Source organism: Euprymna scolopes, chromosome 45, assembly GCF_053919585.1.
Source record: "Euprymna scolopes isolate OS-2025 chromosome 45, ASM5391958v1, whole genome shotgun sequence".
NCBI classification, from domain to species: Eukaryota; Metazoa; Mollusca; class Cephalopoda; order Sepiida; family Sepiolidae; genus Euprymna; species Euprymna scolopes.
The window spans coordinates 62,638,002-62,663,822 of NC_136526.1; the positions used below are offsets into that span (position 1 = coordinate 62,638,002).

The 25,821-nt window shown below is 33.4% G+C and overlaps 1 protein-coding gene across 4 annotated transcripts in view; it reads left to right on the forward strand.

Annotated features, from left to right (window-relative positions):
• Positions 1 to 2,401: 2,401 nt before the first annotated feature.
• The window catches only part of LOC145269835 (uncharacterized), a 30,621-nt gene continuing 7,201 nt past the window's right edge, over positions 2,402 to 25,821 (forward strand). Inside the window, exons 1-3 of one of the 4 annotated variants that reach the window (XM_080125551.1) lie at positions 2,402 to 2,779; positions 10,847 to 11,323; positions 22,112 to 22,245. The gene's annotated coding sequence lies outside the window, so the exon portion shown is untranslated. Of the gene's footprint in view, positions 2,780 to 10,846; positions 11,324 to 19,472; positions 19,669 to 22,111; positions 22,246 to 25,821 lie in introns of those variants that run through there. The other 3 variants (XM_080125553.1, XM_080125550.1, XM_080125552.1) reach the window with 3 other exon arrangements.

Genomic DNA, 25,821 nt, shown 5'->3' on the forward strand with positions numbered 1-25,821 from the left:
ATTAGTATTTTCTACAAAAATAAGTATTATTTTACAAAAATAAGTATTTTTTTACAAAAATAAGTATTTTTTACAAAAAAAGTATTAGTTTACAAAAAAGTATTATTAAAAAAATAAGTATTATTTACAAAAATAAGTATTTTTACAAAAGTAAGTATTATTTACAAATATAAGTAAGTTTTTACAAAAAATATGTATTTTTTACAAAAATAAGTATTTTTTACAAAAATAAGTATTTTTTTACAAAAATAAGTATCATTTACAGAAAAGTATTATTTACAAAAAGTTTTTTTTACATAGATATTTTTTACAAAAAAATTATTATTTACAAAAATTATTTTTTACAAACATAAGTATTTTTTACAAAAAATATTTACAAAAATATTATTTATTAAAATAAGTATTTTTACAAAAATAAGTATTTTTACAAAAAGTATTATTTACAAAATAAGTATTTTTTGCAAAAAACTTATTTTTTAAAAAGAAAGTATTTTTACAATATACAAGTAATAACTTATTGTTTCATTGTTTTGAATTTGTTTTTATAAAAATATAATCATGTCATCAAGGTACGCCGATGTCCCATCTTTTATTGTTTCTTCCTGTGACAACACAGCGTTAATGATGGTCTTCATTATTTGGGGGGGGGGCACGTTCAACCCAATGCCTAGTTTGGTAAGGCAGTACCTCCTGCCAGCAAACACCACCGTCTGAAATGGTCACATTGTTTCACTGATTCGGACCTGCAGGTACGCTTTTCTTAGATCCAGTAGGGACACATTGGAACCCTACTGGCGCCACTCTCATAGCTTGCTGGCACAAATGTCAGCATCTGCCGTGAATGCATCAACATGTGCGTTCAGTTCACAGTAGTCCATCACTGGCCTGTCCTTTGTTTTGTTGTGCTGAGAGCCCTGCCAAAAATTTGCATGCCAAGGCCCGCTCAGGCAGCCCACCAAACAAAACTGTCAACTTTGTCCACTCAGCCAAATAAACGTCGACAGTTTCACCTGGAAGCAAGGTTCTTGCCTCAAATTGCTCCCAAGCAGTGGCGGGTCGATAGCAAACGCCTTGTTTAATGCCGCCTTGATCCTTTCATAATCCTGTTTTACCTCAGGATTAAGCTGTTGATATACTGCGAAAGCCCCGCCGGACATACGTAGAGGAACAACGTGTTCAATATTCTTTACACTAGACAACAGGCAATGCAGTTCCACCTTCTCCACCCAGTCAAGTACCAAGGTCGAACCGTCGAATTCCGGTACTAATTTAAGGTCGAATTTGTCCCCCATTATGCCGAAATAGCTTGATATTAAATGGGCTGGTAAACAGCAAAACAAAATAAATACAATAAGCAAAAGTTCAGCTAGAATTCGTCACTATCAACTTTTTCTCTCAACTTCCAGCACGTGTTCTCCCCCTGCCTCTGCCAACAGGCATTTTATTAGAAAACTGACCCCATTCCATTTGCATACGTGTGCAGTGGAAGATGAGATCTCATGCGATTCCACGAGACTACACCTTATAAATCCATGGCTGCCATCTTTAATTTCTCTCTCTCTCTCTCTCTCTCTCTCTCTCTCTCTCTCTCTCTCTCTCAGATCCCATCCACACATGACACACACACGATGGCGCTTTCTTCTTTGATTATTACATTCAACTCTACAGTTACATTTTTATGTTTGATGTAAAAAAAAAAAAATATTACCGACACCTCTGATGTTTGATTAAAAAAAAAACATTAGAAACATTTTTTTCTCATAAAAGTTAAAATAAAAACTCTTTCGTTTTTACTAAAATAATAATAGGTACGCATGGAAAAAAAGAATTAACAATTTTATTTCAGTAAGAAAGATAACGAAATAGTAATTCGTTCTTACTAAAATAATAACAGAATAAAATAAAGTTTGTTTCATTTTGTTTTCGAGTTTCCGATTCGATTTTTAAGTTTTATATGCGCGGATGATTTTTTAGCGGTGATTTGGCTAGAGTATTCCGACACCGACGTTTGGCTCTATTTTTATATTTTTATATTTGCTTAAAAAAAAAACGAAATTACATTGTATACATACAGTGTTGATCATCCCTACCTCAAAATTTGTCTGACGTCACTTCCGGCGAATGGCTTTGTAAACAAAGAAGTGCGACTCTTAAAGAAAAGCCACAAATAAGTGGCAATAGAAATAAGCACCAAAAAACTCTGTGAGAATTACCTCCATTCGTGTCAAGGTCAAAGTGTAGTATCTGTTCTTCGGATTGCTACCCTTAAATTTCTTGTTCTCTGTCAGTGGGGGAGAAATCATTCACGACTGAGACAATTTTAAATTTAAAAAAAAACGATCTTTTTTTTATATAGGCATCATCACCACCTATCAAGGCCCAGAGACCACTCGAGGATAAGGGTTAAGAGTGTACAGTAGTCAATTGGACAATATATATATTAATCGTTAGTAATGGAAATTCGGTAAATTTGTTAATTTAAGTGGAACGGCTCATCAAGAACTTGTTTACATTGGACTTGAAGACAATCAGATTGTAGTCAGCTGGAAAGCAGGAAAACGGAAGTTGTTCATGGAATCTGCGTTTAGGTTTAGGCACAGATAAAGAGGGGGGGGGGGATTATTGATAGTGTTTTCAACTAGACGAGTGTTTCCGAATTCTGGCCATGGGGAGGCATGTGAGAATTACTTCCCTTGTTTTTTTCTCGTTAACGGTTTTTGTGGACGCGTTACGCATGCGCAAACCTAGTTAAGCTGAATTTTACTGTCAACTTTTACCAGTAAGTAAAAATTCTTGTTTCTTTTAAAAGTACAAACACTTATTCTTCCCAGCTACGTCATGAATTTGGTTATCTTCAAGTTACCCATCCCCATCTTGACAAACGTTTTCCAAAAGGCTTTCTGTGTTCCTGTCGGATGGACGGGGGGGGGGGGGAACTTTAAAAATCTCCCTCACGTTTTTTTTTTTTTTTTTTTTTTGATAAAAAATAAAAAGATGTTGTTATTGTCAGTTAACGCACTTCCCAATTTTCTGCGGAGCGCTACCGGAAGCGATGATAAGGCAAATAAGTTCTTTTGCTTTTATTACGTGTATTGGATACGTTTTTTTTTTGTTTTGTTTTTTAATGATGTTTGAAATTTTGTTATTTTGATTTCAATAATTTTATTTCTATACTTTCATAGAAATATATTTATTATTTTGCACTTGTGCTCCCTCGGCGTACAAATCCCCGATAAACCCGCTTAGCAACAAAATCTCACCCCTTCACTGTTTAAGTCTTCTCTAATAGTTTCTTCCCTCGAACAGCTAAACTTTGGAATTCCTTTCCTGCTACCTGCTTCCTTGACTACTGATATGCCGGAGTTTAAATGTAACGTAAACCAACATCTTGTTATTTTTTCCTAAGCATGGTTCTAATATCCAAGTGGCGATATACTTTGTTAGGGGTGAACGTGAGTAAAAAAGAAATAAAGGTGTTAGTGCACTTATTGATCCGCGCTATTTTTTAAATCGTATTTACAAATTTGATTAAAGTTTTATGATATGTTTTTTCATTCAATTGTAAGGTTGAAGTATAGAATAGGTACAAAACATTTGGACTGGTGCATCTGCTACTAGTCTCTCGCTCCTTAACAAGGTTCAAAAGAGAGTCGCAAACCTGATAGGCTCTGAACTGGCATCTAAGCTTCAGCCTCTGTCCCATCAACGAAATGTTGCATCCCTCTGCCTGTTCTACAAGTATTTTAGTGGTGAATGCTCTGACGAACTGCAATCACTTGTGCCCCCATGACGTGAGCACCCTCGACAAACTCGACAGGCTGCTAAATCCCACCCCCACACTGTAGAGATCCCTAGATGTGAAAGATTTTTCTACTCCAATAGTTTCTTCCCCAGAACCACTAGACTTTGGAATTCCATTCCAGGTCCCTGCTTCCCCAACAGTACTGACGTGCAGAAGTTCAAGTGTAACGTGAACCGACATCTTGCTGCCCAAATCCCTACATAGTACCCCAGTAGTTGTTGCCCCTGATAGTAGCCCCCTACACCAAAGTGGCAATTTGCCTTGTTTGGGGTGAAAATGTAATAAAAAAACAAAAAACACCCTCCCCTCCCCATGTTAAGAATGGCTTTTTAAATAATAACATTATTTACGTCCGGATCACTCTCTGCACTAGTACCGAAAAAAAATTATATAAATTCAAATAAAAAACTTTTATTTTTAAAATTGAAGGTCAATGTCCAGATTCTTTCCAAATCCAATAATACCTTTACAGTGACGATTTTTCCAGGTTTTCAGGGATGCTGAAAACGAATATAACATTTAAAAGTGACGCAGAGAAATTGCTTTCATGATATGAAGAAATTGCTTTTTCAAAAAATGGGGATCACTTTTCTATATAAATTTAACGTAAAATGAGCACCCATTTTTTTGGCATGTGATAATTTGTTTTTTTTTTGTTTTTTTTGGAACTGCCTGAAAGCGTTTTTGGTAATGTCCAAGATTAGTGCTTAGAAAAATCAAGCTGTTGGAAGTGGAACCGAACAGTCCCAGATCAAGACATGAAAAACGAAACCATATATTTATTTAAAAAATGTTTCAGTTTTAATATTTCTTATGTTACTACAAAACAACAAAAAATACTTTTAAACAACAACAAAAAACACTTCTTGAATCATCAAATAATAAAACAAATATTTTATTAAATGAAACTAATAAATAAAAATAAAATATTAAAGAGACTTTATTATATGCATATATATATATATATATATATATATATATTTCTTTGTGTTTTTTTTTACACAGGTATCACCACATTATCAAGGCCAAGAGGCCACTCGAGGATAAGGGTTGAAGAGTGTACAGTAGAAATTGGACAATATAGTTATCATTAGTAATGAAAATTCGGTAAATTTGTTAACAAAAAATGGAACGGCTCATCAAGAACTTATTTACGTTAGACTTGAAGACAACCATATTGTAGTCAGCCGGAAAGCAGGAAAACGGAAGACAATTCCACAGGCGTGCAGTTCTAAGAAAGAAGCTTTGTTCATGGATCAATATATCAAAATATATTTCTGTAGAAATATATTTTCTTATAATATATACCAATCCTTATTTAAGAAGCTCAATGTAATTACAGAGCAATATAGTGAATAAATGACAAAAACTATATTCCAAAAGTCATGATGTTGACCATCTTATAATTTATTCCTTTAATTTAGTTGACTTTTACAATTCTTGACAGTATCTGTTTCGTAGCGCAAAATCAATCATTTAATTATTATAGCAATCAGTGAATCTATTTTACACTTAAATCATCAGAAGAAATAGCAACAATCAATCCGTGAAAAAGAAATAAATTTGACATGATTAAAATCCGAAAATTCGAAGAGAAGCTGCAAATACTTTTAATATGTTTCCATTTTGAACTTTAAAAAAAATTAATTACAGGAATAAATTATAAGATGGTCAACATCATGAATTTTGGAATATAGTTTTTGTCATTTATTCACTATATATATAAAACTTTATAATATACAATGATCAATGTCGATAATACAGCAACGCACAACTTACCTTTAAAATGTCCATTGTTATAGATTTTCGGGTGTGTTATAAACGAATATCATATTCAAAATTGGGGTCGGTAAGTAGTTTGGAAGATATCGACATCTTCATAATCCAATGTTGTTTTTAGTAGTTGTCAATGGCGGCCATTTTGTGTGGCTTAAACATTTCTGTTTTTTTCGTTTTGTTTTTTGGGTTTTTTTTTAGGGAGGAGATTCAATTATAGAACTTTTATAGTTTTAATAGGTGCTTCTGCAGTTTAATTAACCGTTTTCCCCTATGTAATGCACTGATATTAACCAAGCAGAAGATTCATTTAATAATTTCACAAAAATTCTGTTTACAATTTGGGGCGCCTAGTGGGGGGAGGGGGGTGTTTTGGCAGCCGTGAATTTTTTTTTTTTTTTTTTTTTTTTTTACACAGTGATCACCACTTATCAAGGCCCGGAAGCCACTCAGGGATAAGGGTTATTGCAAGTACATTACGTTAGTGTGGAGATTTGATGAAATGTTTAATTAAGGGGGCGGTTCATTAGGAATTTGTTAACATCTGCCAATTATCAAAACATACAATTATATTTATATCTAAATTTAGGATAATTCGATGTCAACCACAAGACTAATTAATTCCTCTCATTGTTCATATATATATATATATATATATATATATATATATATATATATATATATAGGAGACAATAGGAGCGGAAAATGAATTCATAAAAACTATATATTGGAAAATATAGAATGAGTCATCTATTTAATAAGGATATGCATACAATTATTTGGGGGATAAAGGGAACTCTTTATAGCAAGGTATTTCGAAGCCTAATGCTTCTCATCAGAAGAGTAGAGAAGGTGCTATGTAACACAATGGGGATGTGACCTCTAGCAAGAGAATCATCAGGAACGAAATAAATAAAATTATTGATGTTGTTAGAAGGAACTATATTGAATTCCAAGATAAAGGAGGAGCGTACTATATAAAGTGTAGTGTTGAAAGGAGCGTATGGTTTCTATCATAGTTTTAAATAATGTAAGTAGTTTATGTTTTTAAGATTCAGAGGGAGGTATAGGGGTAGTTGGGTTGTGGTTCTATTTTATCCGTATGTAAGATATATAGTGTTTATATAGGGGATTTATGCTAAAGGTTTTTATCAACAGCAGTAACCGAGACAACAACGGTGTATGTTTTTAGGCGTAATATTATGATGAAGAAATAAAACAATGGTGTATATACTAAGCAGGATTAATCAAAGTAACTTATATCGTGATGTTATGAAATTAATGTAAGTTAGATTGTGGATTACATGGGGAGTGTACTAGGATTTTAATTTAGTAGTGTAGGGGAACGTCCGAAGGTGAATTAAAGGGGTAAATTATGAGGTGGGTATGGGTGAAATTTTTAACAGTATAATAATATTTTCAGAAGATAACATATGGTGGATAATATGTAGTGATACTCCTAGGGATGCCTTGTAGTTAGGAGTAAAGGGAGAGGATTAAGGCAAAGACATAAAGATGGGGGAGTAAAGTCGATAGAAGTGGATAAAGGGACAAACAAATAATTGGGGTGTAGATGAGTGGCACGGTGTGATAATAGAGGAAGGATATACTAACGAAAATAATTATAAATCGATAAAAAAAATCGATAAACAAAATAAAATTTTGTAAACTGGGGCAATAGTTGGAGCGATAGGGTACATGTATACAAAAGTGAGGCATAAAGGTGTAAATTATGTAGACTTAGCCAGCAAAGCTGAAAGTTCAGTGAACGAGATACTATCCCTTTAGATACAAAGCTCTAGGCCAAAAAATGTTCGCAGATGTCCATATTATTATCAGGAATAGCTTTCCTAATTGGTCACCGATCTGGAACTGAACAGGCTCATCATTACTTAACTTTGGTGATCTGGCAAGAATGGGTGTTTAAGCGATGCTCTTTGTGTAAACAAATTGAGCTTAGGTATTCAGACAACGTCAAAACATTGTTAATTCACTACCTGCACAGCAGCTGCCATATAGCATAATGGTTCGGAACCTTGACTGCTGTATGGGCTGTCGGGTTTCGATCCTGGTTTGAGATAGTTGCCTGTCTAGCCGTACTGATGAGCTGTTATACAGTGAAACAATACTGTATATGAATGACTATAATGCCTTATCTTGAGTTGAGCATATTGGGACGTGATACACGATATACCATTATCAGTACTGTATGTGAATGACTATATATATATATATATATATATATATATATAATATATATAGTAAATTATGAAATATATAAATTCTCACGAGGATAAAACGTGGAATATTCTGTGTAGCTTAATTGCCATATATATTTTCATAACTTACTAGCTAGCTCTACTTATGCATTGAGCACTGTTAAAGTAAATACTGAAAATTTATGCATAAAATTATATCTTCTCATATTAATTTATGTGATTAAATGAAATAGTAATATATATATATATATATATATATATTTGTATTGGGATGATTAATTAGAATCTGGAAAGTCAGAACTTTTAATGTTCCTATTTACTATGCCTCCCCATGGGACAGAGTTAGACACCAGGGTCGTTTTTTAACGTGGAGAAAAGCAACAAAAATAAAAATTGTCTCAGTCGCGAAGGATTTCTCCTCCACTGACAGAGAACAAGAAATTGAAGTGCAGCATCTGAAGAACAGATACTACACTGTGATCTTGTCCCGAAGGCCGAGCAGAAATTTTTATATTATCGAAATCAGAAAAATTTGTGCCTGTCTTCCAGTGTCAAATACGATTCATCGCTCAAGTCCAAATGTACCTCACCATTTTATTTTAATTTTTTCTTATTAATGAATTCAATTTATGATAAAAGAAGAGGTACCGTTTAAAATCGTAACAAATCATTTCTTTTGTTTGCATATTTTAAAACTAAACATTAATCAGAAGTGACCTTTCCAGGGCATTCATCGTCAAGCTCAAATATCAGCTGACGTTATATTTTACATAAACACTGATGTTATCATTGTTATTTTTGTATTTTATATATATATATATATATATATATATATATATATATATTTTAATTTAGTACCCTAGGCAAATTATTCCTTGTAATATAAAATAATCAATAGAGGATTGATTCTATAATAATATATACACAATCTGCATAAATTAAAATATCATGTTTATTATACGACTGGGCAACGCCGGGTGACAAGCTAGTATATGTACATATATATATATATATATATAGGAGCAACAGTTAATAAAACATGTTAAAAAACACTTTGAAATGAGTTAAAAACATATTTAATCTGAAAAGGAAACACTTGATAAGTGGATAGTCCTTAATCCACGGAATTTCGAAGAAATACTTTCCTTCTCATCAGAGGGTAGGAATTAGCAAAATGCGGGATCGGATTTTGCATATAAAAGTATTTGATGAAACAACAAGTAAGTCAAAGATCTTACTTGATAACAGAAAGTGAAACATAGGGAATATGGTGAAGAAAAAGGTGATTACACATAAATGGATAGTCTGGTGAAAGGTAAATAATCCAATGACGGTATAATCCAAAAATACAACTCCAAGAAAGTTAATTGAGTCTCCATTTGCACAAGTAAAATCCAAGGAAATCACGTAATTGGAAGATGGTCCAAAATAATCCAAAAGGCCGAAATCCATTGAATAATTCACAAATATGTACAAAGAAAAGAAAAGGGGAAAATTCCAATAATATTAATAAAAGAAAAATAAGATTTCGCACGACTGCCAAGGCATATATATTTTATAACTTACTATATATATATATATATATATATATATATATATATATATATATATATAGTGAGTTATAAAATATAACTTACTATATATATATATATATATATATATATATATTTATTTACCAGTGGTGAAAAAACCGGACTAGAGTGCTCAATGTGTAGTCAGAGCAGTATATAGGAAATTTATTACTGTGAGTCCAGAATGAGTTTACAAATTGTTTCAGCTAGAGGAATATCCTCAAAGAGAGGAAAAAATCCAACTAGCATCGTCAGAATTCATAGATGGACTAAGTTATAAAGTCAAATAAGAATGGAAAAATCGTAGATAAAGGGGAGTAAGAAAAGAAGGGGGAGCGGTAGGGAGAGGACGTTGGAATTTAAAGTAGTAGGAGTGTATGCAATAAGAGAGGAGTTTATAATTAAATATTAATTATGTGTAAATTCTTATATACGTTTTTTTTTAGTTTATAACGGTTTAAAACTTAAAAGACGCTACTTTTATTGATAACGGCATAAGTAACAGTTAATTTAAAGGATCACCATGGCAACAGGTTGGAGAGTTAATGTTAGTGAAGGAACGGGTTGAAAATGGGGTTTAAAGTGATTTAGCCGGGCGGGGAGAGATTGAAAGATATTTATTGTTTATAAAATGGAAAGAAAAAGAAAAGGAAAAATAAGTTAATGAATTATACTTTACAGGTTTATTTTGATAGTATAATGATAGGTAAGAGTATCAGTAAGTAAATAAAATAAATTAAAAATTAAAATATTAATAAATAATTGTTAATGGTAAGTAAATAAAATATGCACACACACACACACATAAATACACATACACGCGTACACCTGTACGAAGTACGGAGACACATAAATGGGGGGGGGGAGAACACATGTCTAAGTAAATATTAAAAAAAAACAGATACGTAAACATAAAAATAAATTTTTTACGACCAGGCAACGCTGGGCGCATCTCCCATTAGTCTGATAAGACATGAATGTGGGGTATATGCGAAAGGAAAAAAAAGGTACCGTTTAAGGCTAGGGTTATGGTTAGAAACAAAGGGCATCTTAGGAAGGCAGGGCATGATGGAGAAGCTATTTTTTTTTCGTTATCTCTTCCATTTTTTTTTTTTGATAGGAGGATATAAAAGCCGAGAAAAATTCCTTGCAACGAACACAAAAAGAAAAGAGCCATGAACATCTCTTGAAAAGTATTTCGTGTCGCTGGTGTTCAGATTGTGTGATGTGACATTGGTGGCAAGAGGCCAGGTGTGAGCTATTGGAAAAGAAGAGAGGAGAAACGTGCTGTTGTTGAGCGAGTGACTCACTCTTTCCTGAACTCCAGAACTGAATCCTGATCGTAACCTCACAATGAATCGATACTGTTCCTTGTATATAAAGAAAGCCGATGTTAAATTATTTCGTAAAAATACCATTTAATTTATGCACATTTGTAATATGAATTTTGTTTAATAATATTTCTCTTTCCTTTACAGATAATGGTTACGTTGGACAACTCGTCTGATTAAAAGGATCATGTCCATTAAAGTTAATAAGTCAATATTTTAACTAATTTTTAACTTGTACAAGCAAACACTGATTTAAGCATTTTAACTGGAACTGAAAAAAGAATATAAAGCAAAAGTATGTTATAGAAGTATGTGTCCTGATGTTACAGTGTGGGGGAGTATAAGGTCTATATATATGTGAGGCACTGCATATAAGGAGTTGTGAATATAATGAAGTTTCTTCGTGTCATTTTGTGTTCATAAATCCTTGTGGATGTGTGTGCAGCATGAGTTTCAGGACATTTATAATACAGATAATACAAAGGCGATGGAACACATTTCTGGATAGTTATGCATCTTGTCAATAAAGAAATCATACTTTTGTTCATCTGGATTTTGGATTTTGGGGAATCTGCCAAAAGCTGAAATGAACATTTCTTCCAAAGAAACGACCAGGAGTCTCTGGTAATATTTCAGATAGCTTTTATTTCACTGTTTCCTTATTGGAAGATTGCATGCTTGTCTTAGTCTCCAACACACTCTTCATCCATCTAGTGTTCTCTCTAACTCTCCTGATTATATGTAACTATTCCTTTGTGCTGACATCACTCGACCACATAAAGATCAGTATGTGACCTTCAGTCACGTTTTCTGGCCAAATTTATTGTTTTTATCCCTAGGTTTGAAAACCCATTCTGCTTATGTCCACCACATTCTTTCCTTGTTATTGTTTCTAAGTTAACCAAAATATTTTACTAAACATTCCTTTCTTTCAATAACATTCTCTCTGCATACCCTTTTCTACAATTATCTAACATTTTAATTTTTTTATGATAATAATAATAATAATAAAAATAATAAAAATGTAACCAACTCCTATATATATCTAAACTAACAGATCCTATTACGTCATTGACTTCCATAACCTGACATGTGACTTCCAAATACGTTTCCAATACTTGATTTAGTCACGTTTCTCTGCTGTTTGGAAACCTTCATTCTCATCAAGACCAAATTCCATGATGTCTTTGTTCTAAGTTAAATATTTTACTAAACATTCCTTTGTTTCAATAACATTCTTTCTGCATACCTTTTTCTACATAACAATTACAAAACAAGAATAATGTTCATTATCTAACATTTTACTTTTTTAATAATAATAATAATATACACTGTTTGAAATCGACTATCAACAAGGCCACCCGATGTTGCCTCAGCATAATCTAATACTGATTTTTGAGCTATCACTGTCACGAATCAGTATGAAATAAGGTTCTAAAAAATAAGGTTCCCCATTTATTTCACGGCAAACTACCTTTTCCTTCTTAAAAACATATAAAATTTTAAGGTATATGTCGTAAATCTATTCAGATTTTTACCTTAATCAACAGCACGTATCTTTTCAATTTGTTGAAAATTATGAAGGAGAAGAATTTAGAAATTGAATGGGAACATTTATTCTGCTTGGCATTGCCCGGTATCACTTCTTGTAATATTCTTTGCCAATACATTCATTTCGCAATCTTACAAAGGTAAATGATGTTGAAGCAACAATAATCTGGAAAATTTTATTCATATACAACATACCTAATCTATTACAGACTATATACTTGAGGTTTCCAAAAATACCAAATATACCCGGTGAACCAAATGCAAAAGAGATTCAAACAATTGCACTTAAATGGAAGGTCAGAATATTAAAATGATCTCCCGGTTGGAATATCTGAGTTAGCAAGTTAATATTTAGCAACTGGTAGAATGCCCCATCCCCAGCTTGAATAAACTGAAAAAATACCAAATATACCCGGTGAACCAAATGCAAAAGAGATTCAAACAATTGCACTTAAATGGAAGGTCAGAATATTAAAATGATCTCCCGGTTGGAATATCTGAGTTAGCAAGTTAATATTTAGCAACTGGTAGAATGCCCCATCCCCAGCTTGAATAAACTGATAATAAATTAGGAAAAAAATATATATTTTCATTTCACAATGATATGAAGTTAAATGATATTGAAAAAAGACAATTTGAAAAGATTTTATTCATACATACCATCCTAATCTATGACTGTAATATTACAGTTACTGTACTATTCATGAAGTTGATTATGGAAAAACAATAATTTGAAATTATTTTATTCATAATCTACTATTGTAATGTTACAGTATTCATGAATAATCATCCAACATCACAGATGCCTCCCCACACAAGAGTGAAACGATATTCTTGTGAAGATTGTGGTTCAGCATTTTCAACAAAATACGAATTAAAACATCACATACGGATACATATTGGAGAGAAACCTTTTATTTGTAAAGTGTGTTGCTTGTCATTCTCAAAGAAATCTAACTTAACATCCCATATGCGAACACATAAAAGACAGAAACCATATTCTTGTGAAGTGTGTGGTTCAACCTTTATATGGAAGAATGACTTAACACGCCACATGCGAACACACACTGGCGAGAAACCTTTTATTTGTAAAGTGTGTGGCATGGCGTTTTCAGTGAATTATATTTTGCAACTACACATGCGAACACACACTGGAGAGAAACCTTTTTGTTGTGATGTGTGTGGCAAAACATTTTCGATGAGGTTTAGTTTCAAGAGACACATGGAGATACATGTTCAAGGTACAAGCTATTGTTGTGAAGTGTGTAGCAAATCGTTTCTAAGCCCACATGATCTTGAAACACATAAGCGAACACACACTGGGGAGAAACCATTTTGTTGTGAAGTGTGTGGCAAAGCATTTTCACGGAATTTTAATTTAAAACTTCATATGCGAACACACACTGGCGACAAACCTTATTCATGTGACACATGTGGTGCAAGATTCTCAATGAATGCAAGTTTAAAAAGGCACAATCAAACTCACACTAAGACTACCCAGCAACCCTAATCGCCCGAAAGAAGACTAAGGAGTATACAAAAAGGGAACTGAAGACAAGACTAGAAGGATGGCAACAACATAAGAGAGCAGGCAGGTTCATGGAAGAACTGAACTAGAGCTACATTGACAAGGAGGCCTCACTACAATGGCTTAAAAGTGACAAATTTCTATTTGATGAAGAACAATTAATTATAGCTGCACAAGACCAAGGCTTACTCACAAATGTATTTAAGAAAATGGCTGGTCTACAAAAAACCGACCAATGCAGATTCTATCACTCACCTGTTGAAAGCCCAAGCCACCTAATGTCTGGATGCAAGATCCTTCTAGCCGATGGTCATTACACTGCTCAAACAAAGTATGTAGATACTTACATTGGAAGATCTGTGGAGAGATGAAACTAGATAGGTCGTTGAACATCTGGGAACATGAACCACCACCGATAACATCAAATGGAAAAATGACAGTGTTCTACGACAAAGACATACAGGCAGGCAGATACATAAAAGACAAGGCCATCAAGTCAGATATAGTAATATGGAACAAGCCCGAAAGGACTGCACTCATTATCGACATCACAGTTCCAAACGACTTTGGCCTTAATAGAGCAGAACGGGAAAAGATAACAAAATATCAAGACCTAAAAAAATGATCTAAAAACAACATGGTCTCTGAAAGAAATAAACATTATACCAGTTGTGACAGGTGCAACTGGCCTAATAAAAAAGAATCTTCAAAAATACTTAGAAGCAATCCCTGGAAGACCAAGCTGTAAGGAAATACAGATAGCAGCCATAAAGGAAACAGTGTCTATTCTTAAAAGAGCCCTCGGATATAAATTTAAACTATAATAGAATCAAATGTTAGCCCCAGGAAGGAGCCCCTTGATCTCTTCAAACTAACAAAAGTAAAATAAAAAAAAAGAGCTTGAATGCCTACTAGACACTATCCTCGAGTGTCTAAGGTCTCGAGTGTACAGGGGTTTGTCAGAACAACCTGGTATGAGGATATTTTTCTCTAGAAGTAAATCCTGACCAAATATTCAAAATCACATTTTGTATTCGTTGCCCAAATAAGATCTCACTATGGTTAACCCACATTAACTTTTACGAGTAATGGTGCACCTTCTCTAAGTGATGTTACCTTAAGAAATAGCACGAAGCTGGATACTCCACCAGACTAGATAAATTCTTGTCCTGGAATCCAGTAAGACCAAGAAGCCAAAACATAAGATATACTTCAACAGATGAAAATGGTTAATTGGGGAGAGGAAAATTACATTCTCAATTTCTTTACTAATTCAGTGTTTGAAAGATAAAGAACTTTAATGAAGCAGTCGAATATCTATGTATCTCATATAGAATTTAAGTGTTAGTCCCAGGTAGGGGGCCCATGAATTTCTGAGAACTTTGCTTGAAGGAAAAAAAAAAACAAATGAGAGAACTTGAATGCCTACTAGACACTATCCTCAAGTGTCTAAAGTCTCTCTGTAGAGGGGTTTTTCAGAACAACCTGGCATGAGGATACTTTTTCACTAAAAGTAAACCCTGACTAAATATTCAAAATCACATAGTATTTGCAGTCCAATCACCGATCCTTGGTATGGCTTAGCTGCACTGGTTTTTATGAGGAACTAGCCTGTGTGTTGAGCAAAAAAAAAAAGTGGTGGTAGACAAGCAGAAAGTAAAATGCAAGAAAATCTCACGTCTTATCGCTACTCCTAGTCTTCCTCGCTAACCATTAGGCCAAAGAGGACAACGAATTTAATGAATTGGTAATCAACTTAAGAATCAAAGGAGGCGGCACAGAAATTAACGTTGCTTTTAAACCTGGCCGAGGGCCAGTTAAGCTTTCTGCTTTCTGTCGTGGTATTTATTTGCTTCCCCACTAAAGCAAATTAGATACAAGGTCGTTTATAATGTGGGGGGGGGGGAAAGCAGCTCCCCCAAAAAAGGGGGAACTCTGGCAGTATCCAAATAAATAGTAATTGTCTCAGTATGAAGGGTTTCCCCTACATTGACCAAGGACCAATTACAGAACAGATATTACCTAGCTCGAAGGCCAGGCATTTGTGTTCAGATAGTTTCACTTTATTTATACAAAAAAAGACAATGGCATGGTGGGAATTTTTTAAATCTTAATAAAAAAAAAGACAGACGATGTCCGTTTGTGAATCTGAGATATTACAATCTGGGAAGTATGCAAAATCTTCTCATGGGATCTAACCAACACGAGAATTCTGATGCAAAAAACCTTTTGTGGACATACACAAACGCTCACGCTCATTTTGCCCTTTATATAATAGACTAGTGGGGGGGTACCCGGCGTTGTCCGTGTGTTTGGAGGTGTGTTGTTGGGGGGGATTAGATCAAAACATGGCCGGGTGTTTGGAGGTGTAAAAGAAAAAAAAAGTTTTAGTAGGAAGGTAGGCTTGAACCCCGAAGCCTTGACACGGAGGTGGAAACGAAAGGGGAAAAATGCCAGACACCTAACCATCTCGGCCACGAGGGGAGAGGAATTGATAAGCGTGTTAAGTTAACGTTTATAAAGTGAAATTGACAGGTGCGAGGAAGTTAAGTCGCGTGATGTTTGACCTTGAAAGATGACATAAGCAATGGTTGTTCAACAGTTAAGAATTTGTGCGGTAGTGCCTTGAAATGAAAGCACCTGTCTGATATGAAAAAAGCCGACATTGGCCAAATGTTGCATAGCTTTCTGGAGAGCACTGGCCGTGGGCCAGCTGCATATACTGAAAAACGAAATCAACACGCAGTGATCCAAATATGTGGAATATTTAACCTTTCAAAGTTGGGCAAATTAAATAGACAGGCAACCTCTCTTGTTAACTCGTAGATATTACGATTTGGACGTGATATAAAAAGTTTTAAGAAGGAGCGACCCCCCCCCAAATAACTTTTGCGGACATACACAAAAAGCGAACACACACACACACACACACACACACACACACAATCTTCCATGCATTTTCTTCCTAGCCAGTTTCTCTGCCCTTTCTCTATCCATATGTTTCACATAATCAGCCTTGGTCTCACATAACTCCACTTCATTGGCCACAACCTTAAGCATCCACTCCTCACTTCTAACCACATGCTCCTTCAACGACATCTCCTCGGTTCTAACACAATCTTTTACACTTTTCAATCCTCTCTCACCGTCTTTCCTCTTTTGATACAGCCTTGCTATGCTACTTCGAATGTGAAATATACCAAACATTGCTAAAACTTTTCTAGTTTTGATATCCATGGCATGCAAATCCTTGTCAGACCATTCTAAAATTCCTACACTGTATCTCAAAATACTGACTGCCCATGCATTTACTGCTTTCATTAGGTTTCCATACAATTTCGACTTTGCAATTAGTTTCACTCTTCTAAGATACTCCTTCCTGACTTTTTCCTTCATTTCTCTGTTCATGATGCCTACACCCTCCAACACTCCCAAATACTTATACCCTGTATCTTCTATTTCTTTCATGAGTTCTCCATTTGGCAGCACTATTCCGTCCGAATGAACCTTTACTCCTCTTTTCATCACCAGCACCTTTTCTTATTTCTTCAATTCTACCAATGTCTTTCCGCCACCGTTTAATACTTTCTTCAAGCCGCCTCTGCCAGTGTGGCCTTCTATTCTTCATTTCTCCCTTTTTCTTCTGTAATAAGCCAAGACGATTCGCAAAAATGTATGACGCTGCATACAGAAGCCTGTTAAGTTCCGTAATCGATATGTTCTTTCTTATGATGTTGTGAATTACTCCTTGAATTATTTTTACCTCGTTTTTCACCTTCCGCATACTCTTCATACTTGGAATCTCTATGATATCGTCTCTAAGAAGAACCTCTCTTAACTTCTGAAGTACTTCTTTTTCTACAGAAGTCAAAGTTCGAACTTCATCACCACTTCTCCATACATCTGCTCTTTTCACTGGCTCCATTGTCTCATAATAACAATAATGATAATATTATTAGTAATAAAAATAATAATAATAATAATAATAATAATATTAATAATAAAATAATAATAATAATAATAAAATAATAACATTAACAATAATAATATAATTGATAATAATATTAATAATAACAATAATAATAATAATATTAATAATAACAATAATAATATTAATAATAACAATAATAATATTAATAATAATAACAATAATAATAAAACAAAAATAATAATAATATTAATATTAATAACAATAATAATAATACAAATACTACTACTACTACTACTACTACTACTCTTGGTTTTTGGCTAGGAACAAAGTGTAGTATCTGTTCTAAAACTACCCATCGCCTTCTCTGCCCTCGCTCAGTGGAGGGAAATCCTTCTAGACTGAATCAATTTTCATTTTTGTTTTCATCCACTTTATCACCTTTGGGAGCTGGATTTTCCCCCACATTAAAAAAACCAACCTTGTGTCTAACTTTACTCTTGTGGGGAGGCAATAAATAAATAAATAAATAAATAATAATAATAATAATAATAATAATAATAATAATAATAACAATAATAATAATAATAACAATAATAATAATAATAATAATGATAATGATAATAATAATAATAATAACAATAATAATAATAATAATAATAATAATAATTCGTCTTAGAATGTGATAAATTCCTTCACTTAAAATATCTGTTGGAAGATGTTTCGTCGGAGACGCCAAATCAGCTATCACCGCCTAGAAAACAGCGGAAGTAATTCAACGATGAAATGTCTCGGGAAATATGTTGGAATGCCCATATTTTTTTTTTTTTTTTTTTTTTTAATCTTAGTAAAAAAAGTTTGGAACCAGCAAGGAATAAGGACCCTGGCCGGGTTTACTTAGAAAAGGGAAAATTTCTTGTGGCACCGCTCTTTAACCTTTACCTAGGTACGTTCGAACAGTTTTTCGCGACGAAGGGTGTGTTTTTTTATTTATTTACACAACTTTAATTAATCTTTGGATTGATATTTTTATTTAAAAAATAAATAAAACTATTTAAACCAAAATTTGGATTGATATTTGGTGCTTCTTTACAATTGTGGGTAAATGTTTCGTTTAGGTCCACCTCCACAATTTTCTTTAAAATGACGACATTTGTGGGTTTTCGACTATGCTGAATACGAAAATCGCATTGAAATGTTGCAGAGATAAGTAGTTATCAAGATAGAAAAAAAAATGCATTATGCACGGTAATTTTGGCGGCCATTTTGTTTTTTTTTTCCTTCGTGTAAAATTCTGATTGCTTAGGGCGCGCGCGCATGCGCGTAAAAAAATGGCCGCCAAAATTACCGTGCATAATGCATTTTTTTCTAGCTTGATAACTACTTATCTCTGCAACATTTCAATGCGATTTTCGTATTCAGCATACTCGAAAACCTGAAAATGTCGTCATTTTAAAGAAAATTGTGGAGGTGGAGGTGGACCTAAACGAAACATTTACCCAATTGTGCCTACAATATCGGCTCAACAAGGGCAGACAATCGACTTCCCACCCTCGAGAAAAGATAATTTAAAATTACTACTTTTCTATGTTTTCGGAGTCGCTGAAAACGAAAAAAAAACGAGTAGTTTCCAAAATATGAAGAAATCTCAGTTTTTTAAGTGGGTGATCACTTTTCTATAATAATTTAACGTAAAATGAGCACCCACTTTATGGCCACCTGTTTTTTTTTTGGGGGGGGGTCATCGTGTGGGTGCTCATTTTACGTTAAATTATCATAGAAAAGTGATCTTCCACTTTTTAAAAACTAACAGTTAGTCAAAGAGTCAGTTGTTCTCCTCTTTAATTTTCTGCGAACCTGCTTTTCAGTCGCCATCTTGAATATTGACTTCGTACCAAATTTGAATTACAAATCTTCTTCATTTTAAAGTTTCTTCTTTCAAATCGAATAAGTCATTCGAAAGTAAGTATTATGGGAATTTCTTTTAAACAACATTTTTTTTAATACATTGGTTTTAGTCTCAATTATTTTTTATAAATTACCTTATTTAAACGTAATTACTAGGCCTATATATTATGCATAAAACTTTGGGATTTTAGATTCGAAAAAGTTGTCAAAAAGTAATATATAACAAATAAATGTTATCAAACGCAAGATAAGTTACTTTTCTGCCTAACTGGATAATTTACTAGTGTTTTTATGTAATGTAACATTCAGCTCGAAAAACATACAGTGTTTACCGATGTACTGGAAAATTAAAAATGGCGCCCGCCCGACTCTCTCTTTGACACGGTAAGTTTGGGGAAAAGGAGTTAAAAATAAAACCTAGACAAAATACTGTTAAAAACTCGCTCAATATATGTTACCGTGACATTGACATATATTCGGTGGTGTTTTTACAGTATTTTGTATATATTTTTTTATTTTTAACTCCTTTTCCCAAACTTACCGTGTCATTTTTAATTTTCCAATACATCGGTAAACACTGTATGTTTTTCGAGCTGAATAAACATGTTACATTAAATAAAAACACTAAAAACATATCCAGTTAGGTAGAAAAGTAACTTATCTTGCGTTTGATAACATTTATTTGTTATATATTTGTTTTTTGACAACTTTTTCGAATCTATGTGTGCAGTAATACATACACAAACTTTGTAACAAGAATCACCCCCACCTATAATTTTTTTTTTCTGTTCGTTTTTATTGTTTGTTTTTGTTTTTTTTTTGTAATTTTTTCAGTGGCAAAATTTTTTAAACAAATATATATATATATATACGCATACATAAATATATATTAAAAGAGTTTTGTGTTTACTGTAAACTTTTTACGCAAATATTACGCAAGTATAAATCATGTAGAATATCTGCATGAATATAATTACAAGTAATAATTAACTAAAGATGATCATGCCATAAGAAAACCCAAAAAAAAAAACGGTATTTTTTTTTTACCACCTGTCCTAGCGTAGTATAAACATCCCAACTTCCTCATGTTAAGAATGGCTTTGGGAATAAACACCCCTCAAACCTCCTCATGTTAGGAACGGCTTTCGAGATTGGAGGTGTTTATTTGGAAAGCCTTTTTTAACATGGGGATGTTGGGGTGTTTATACTACGCTGGGGCAGGTCTTTAAAAAATACCCCCCCCCAAAAAAAAAAACTAATAAGGAATCAATTAAAATGAATGTTAAAAAGAATATGCAAATTAGACGTTTTGCAGATGAATTCTATTCCACGACCCATATATAAGAAAGTTGTATTTTCTTTTTAAGTAAATAGAAAAAAGGGGTTTAATGTGGATATCAATACACAAGAAAAAAATTACAGGATTATAGATATGTTCCTCGATGTCACTTATTGAAAAGATGGACTGACTGCATCAATGAAGATTTGAAAAGCTGCAAACCTAAATGAGCAATGGATTGAGAGTGGTGAATGAACGTCGATATGGCAGAAATTCTAATCCTTAGGCACAGGAGAGAAATAGTAAGTCAATAATTCAGACTTAAAAAAAAAAAAGATACTAGTGCAGAGAGTGATCCGGACGTAAATAATAATGTTATTATTTAAAAAGCCATTCTTAACATGGGGAGGGGAGGGTGTTTTCTACTTATTCTATACTTTAATATTACTATTGAATAAAAAACATATCATAAAACTTTAATTAAACTTGGAAATACGATTTTAAAAATAGCGCGGATCACTCTCTGCACTGGCACCAAAATAAAAAAAAAAAACAGGATGTTGCATGGATTGGTAAATATTCAAGATAACCAAATTCTTTTTTCTAAAGAATAAATCTGTCGATAAAAAATAAATGTTATCGTACGTTTTAGTAAATCTAAAATTAAATATAATCAAACCAAATGCGTAACTGGGGGAATAAAAATGGTGTTTATGCAAAGAATTTCAGTAGTGGCAGAAATTCTAGAGTTTTGACATACATAGTTATTTGAACTTTTTTGTTTGTATTTTTTCTTGATTGCCCATAAGAGATCAATATTCCTTTTGTTGTGTGTGTCGAGAGTAGAGGGAAATAATTTCTAATTAATTTATTAATTTTTCAAACTTTTTTGGTAGGGTGGGATCTGTTAATACCTGAACTTAGAGTTAGGGTTGATGGTAGGCTCCAGTGATATTTTGTGGGGGAAGGAAGACTGCATATAGAGAGGGGCGATAAATGATTCCAAAGAAGATGAGCGTTTTTTATAAAAAAAAAAACTAGCAGATGAGGGGGGGGATTAAAATTGACAAGCAGTATTTATCTCATTTGGTGGTAAATAAGATTATACGTTTCTACATTGTTAATGATGTATGCTACAGAAATATCAAAAAAATTAATACATTAATTTAAAAACATCAAAGTTATCTTGTTTAATCATATTTTTTTCCTTTGTTACAGTGTATACATGCAAACGATGCTGAAGGTAAGCCTTATTCGTGTAAGGTATATAAATTAGCGTGCTAAACAAATGAGCCCATGGGAAAGAGAGGGTCAGAGGAATCATAAGACATAAAGTCATTCAGTTGAAACAGGTATGTGAATTCGTCCCAGTTGTTACTGCCATATTAAACATTTCTCTAATTCTTAAACGTTTACAGACTCTATTATATAGAGTGTTGTCATTAACATTGTATCATCTCGTCGTTTGAAGCCCCTCATGTACAAGTGTTTGGTTAGTGCAAAAATAATGTTTTTTTTTTTGGGGGGGGGTTACATCAAAAGTTGAACATCAAAAAATTCCATTATATTCTGGCCGGCTTTGGGTAGGATTGAAACCACTATTTTCAGACGATTCCCACCTGGAACCATAGAGATTACGGACTATTATCCTCATCTTTCTAAGATATTGCTTTACCACATTTTGGTAGAGGCTTACTTGGCCAAAACGTGGTGAAATAACATCTAAGAAAGATGAAGATAATAATATAAATTAATAAACAATACTCATCTCAATAATGAATTCCAATTAAATAATATATGTATTCTGAATGTATGGCCAAAGGCCGCCATCAGTGAACTGTTTCTCTTGTACTAAAGAGTAATAAACAACAATTCAAGTGTAATTTAAGTGGGTTGAAACTGATTGAAATGATTGCATTTAAAAACGAGAGGCTTACTTGGCCAAAACGTGGTGAAATAACATCTAAGAAAGATGAAGATAATAATATAAATTAATAAACAATACTCATCTCAATAATGAATTCCAATTAAATAATATATGTATTCTGAATGCATGGCCAAAGGCCGCCATCAGTGAACTGTTTCTCTTGTACTAAAGAGTAATAAACAACAATTCAAGTGTAATTTAAGTGGGTTAAAACTGATTGAAATGATTGCATTTAAAAACGAGAGGCTTACTTGGTCAAAACGCAGTGAAACAATATCTAAGAAAGATGAGGATAATAGTCCACAATAAAATAAATTAATAAACAATACTCATCTCAATAATGAATTCCAATTAAATAAGATGTGCAAATTGTTGATATTGAATTTACTCATTCATACACTTTTATTCTGAGTTCATGGCCGAGGGCCGCCATCAGTGAGCTGTTTCTCTTGCACATAAGAGTAATAAACAATAATTCAAATGTAATTTAAGTGGCTTGAAATAAAATTTAAAAACGAATCATTTTTTCGTTATTATTTTATACTTTGGTTGTTTTTACTAAGTTAAAATAAAATTTTAGCTTTCTATTTGATGTATATTTGAAAAATTATTTCATTTTAATTTGAAAATTGAACATTAAAACTTAAGGGATATTTTGTATTGTTTTTGATGAATTCACAAGAAGTTAAAAAAAAAAGTTAAGCAATACAATATATGATACTACCGAGGGGGACCTAGCATTGCCCCGTCATAAAATATGTTTAAATATGATATTTAAATTTATGCAAATTTCGTATTATTATAGAGTGAATTTTCTATCGATTATATCATATTACATTGCACCCAATATATAGTTGTGATCTCCAAAATAAAAAAAACAAAAATATGACTTGATGCCAATAGTTAGAATCAAAACCGAAACCAAAATGTAAAGCATTCCATCACTGATTTAGCCATTGCCAGTTGAATAAGAAATAAATAACTTAAAGTTAATATACAAATGTATATATATATATATATATATTTTTTTTTATATATATAAAAGAGCTGTTTAAGTTGACTTATGCAAGTTCTTATTTCTTTCAATTTTGACTCCTTAGTCATTAAATTAACCAAGAAAAGACTCATAAAAAACGGTTCACAAAAACTGCAATCATTGTCATTTCTTTTTGATATAATCTCTGCAAGGATATGGAAATCTTGCTGGCTGATGTCACATTTTTCTGGCTGATGTCACTTCTTGCTGGCTGATGTCACATCTTGCTGGCTGATGTCACATCTTGCTGGCTGATGTCACATTTTGCTGGCTGATGTCACATCTTGCTGGCTGATGTCACATCTTGCTGGCTGATGTCACATTTTGCTGGCTGATGTCACATTTTGCTGGCTGATGTCACATCTTGCTGGCTGATGTCACATTTTGCTGGCTGATGTCACATTTTGCTGACTGATGTCACATTTTGCTGGCTGATGTCACATTTTGCTGGCTGATGTCACATTTTGCTGACTGATGTCACATTTTGCTGGCTGATGTCACATTTTGCTGGCTGATGTCACATTTTGCTGGCTGATGTCACATTTTGCTGGCTGATGTCACATTTTGCTGGCTGATGTCACATCTTGCTGGCTGATGTCACATTTTGCTGGCTGATGTCACATTTTGCTGGCTGATGTCACATCTTGCTGGCTGATGTCACATTTTGCCGGCTGATGTCACATTTTGCTGACTGATGTCACATTTTGCTGGCTGATGTCACATCTTGCTGGCTGATGTCACATTTTGCTGGCTGATGTCACATCTTGCTGACTGATGTCACATCTTGCTGGCTGATGTCACATCTTTCTGGCTGATGTCACATCTTGCTGGCTGATGTCACATTTTGCTGACTGATGTCACATCTTGCTGGCTGATGTCACATCTTGCTGGCTGATGTCACATCTTGCTGGCTGATGTCACATCTTGCTGGCTGATGTCACATTTTGCTGACTGATGTCACATCTTGCTGGCTGATGTCACATCTTGCTGGCTGATGTCACATCTTGCTGGCTGATGTCACATCTTGCTGGCTGATGTCACATCTTGCTGGCTGATGTCACATCTTGCTGGCTGATGTCACATTTTGCTGGTTGATGTCACATCTTGCTGGCTGATGTCACATCTTGCTGGCTGATGTCACATTTTGCTGGCTTATGCCACATTTCTAAAGGAAAGACATTGATATTAAACATAAGTTTATAAACAAATTTCTTTATAGAGTTTTCAAGGTTAAAAAACTCCCAAGACTAATATATATATATATAAAATAAAAAAAAATAAAAATTACAATTAAATTGAACAAAATGATCCAAGATGGTAAAATTAAAGTATATTATAAATATTAAAGAATTAATATTTATAAAGTTATCTCAGCCAGATGTAAAAGCTCGATAAAACCAAATAGGGATAGAGCTTATAATACGAGCAAACAGTTAATAAAACATGTTAAAAAAACACTTTGAAAAAGAGTTAAAAACATATTTAATCTGAAAAGGAAACACTTGATTAGTGGATAGTTCTTAATCGGTGGAGTTTCGAAGAAATACTTTCCTTTTCATCAGAGGGTAGGAATTAGCAAAATGCAGGATCGGATTTTGCATGCAAAAGTATTTGATGAAACAACAAGTAAGTCAAAGATCTTACTTGATAACAAAAAAGTGAAGCAGAGGGAATATGGTGAAGAAAAAGGTGATTACACGTGAATGGATATATATATATATATATATATATATATATATATATATATATCTAAATGGCATGAAAAATAACTGATAAAACACTAGACAAAATTAAAATAATACTCTTAGCAAGAAACTCTTTAACAACCTTTAGAACTCGCCCGGACCCCCCCTGCGGGGTTGGACACTAAAGTTCAAGCAAAGACCATATGTGAGGGAAACTCCACATATGAGACCTTTGTCAATGTAGGGGCAACCCTTCATACCAATTGTCACTATCCAGCTC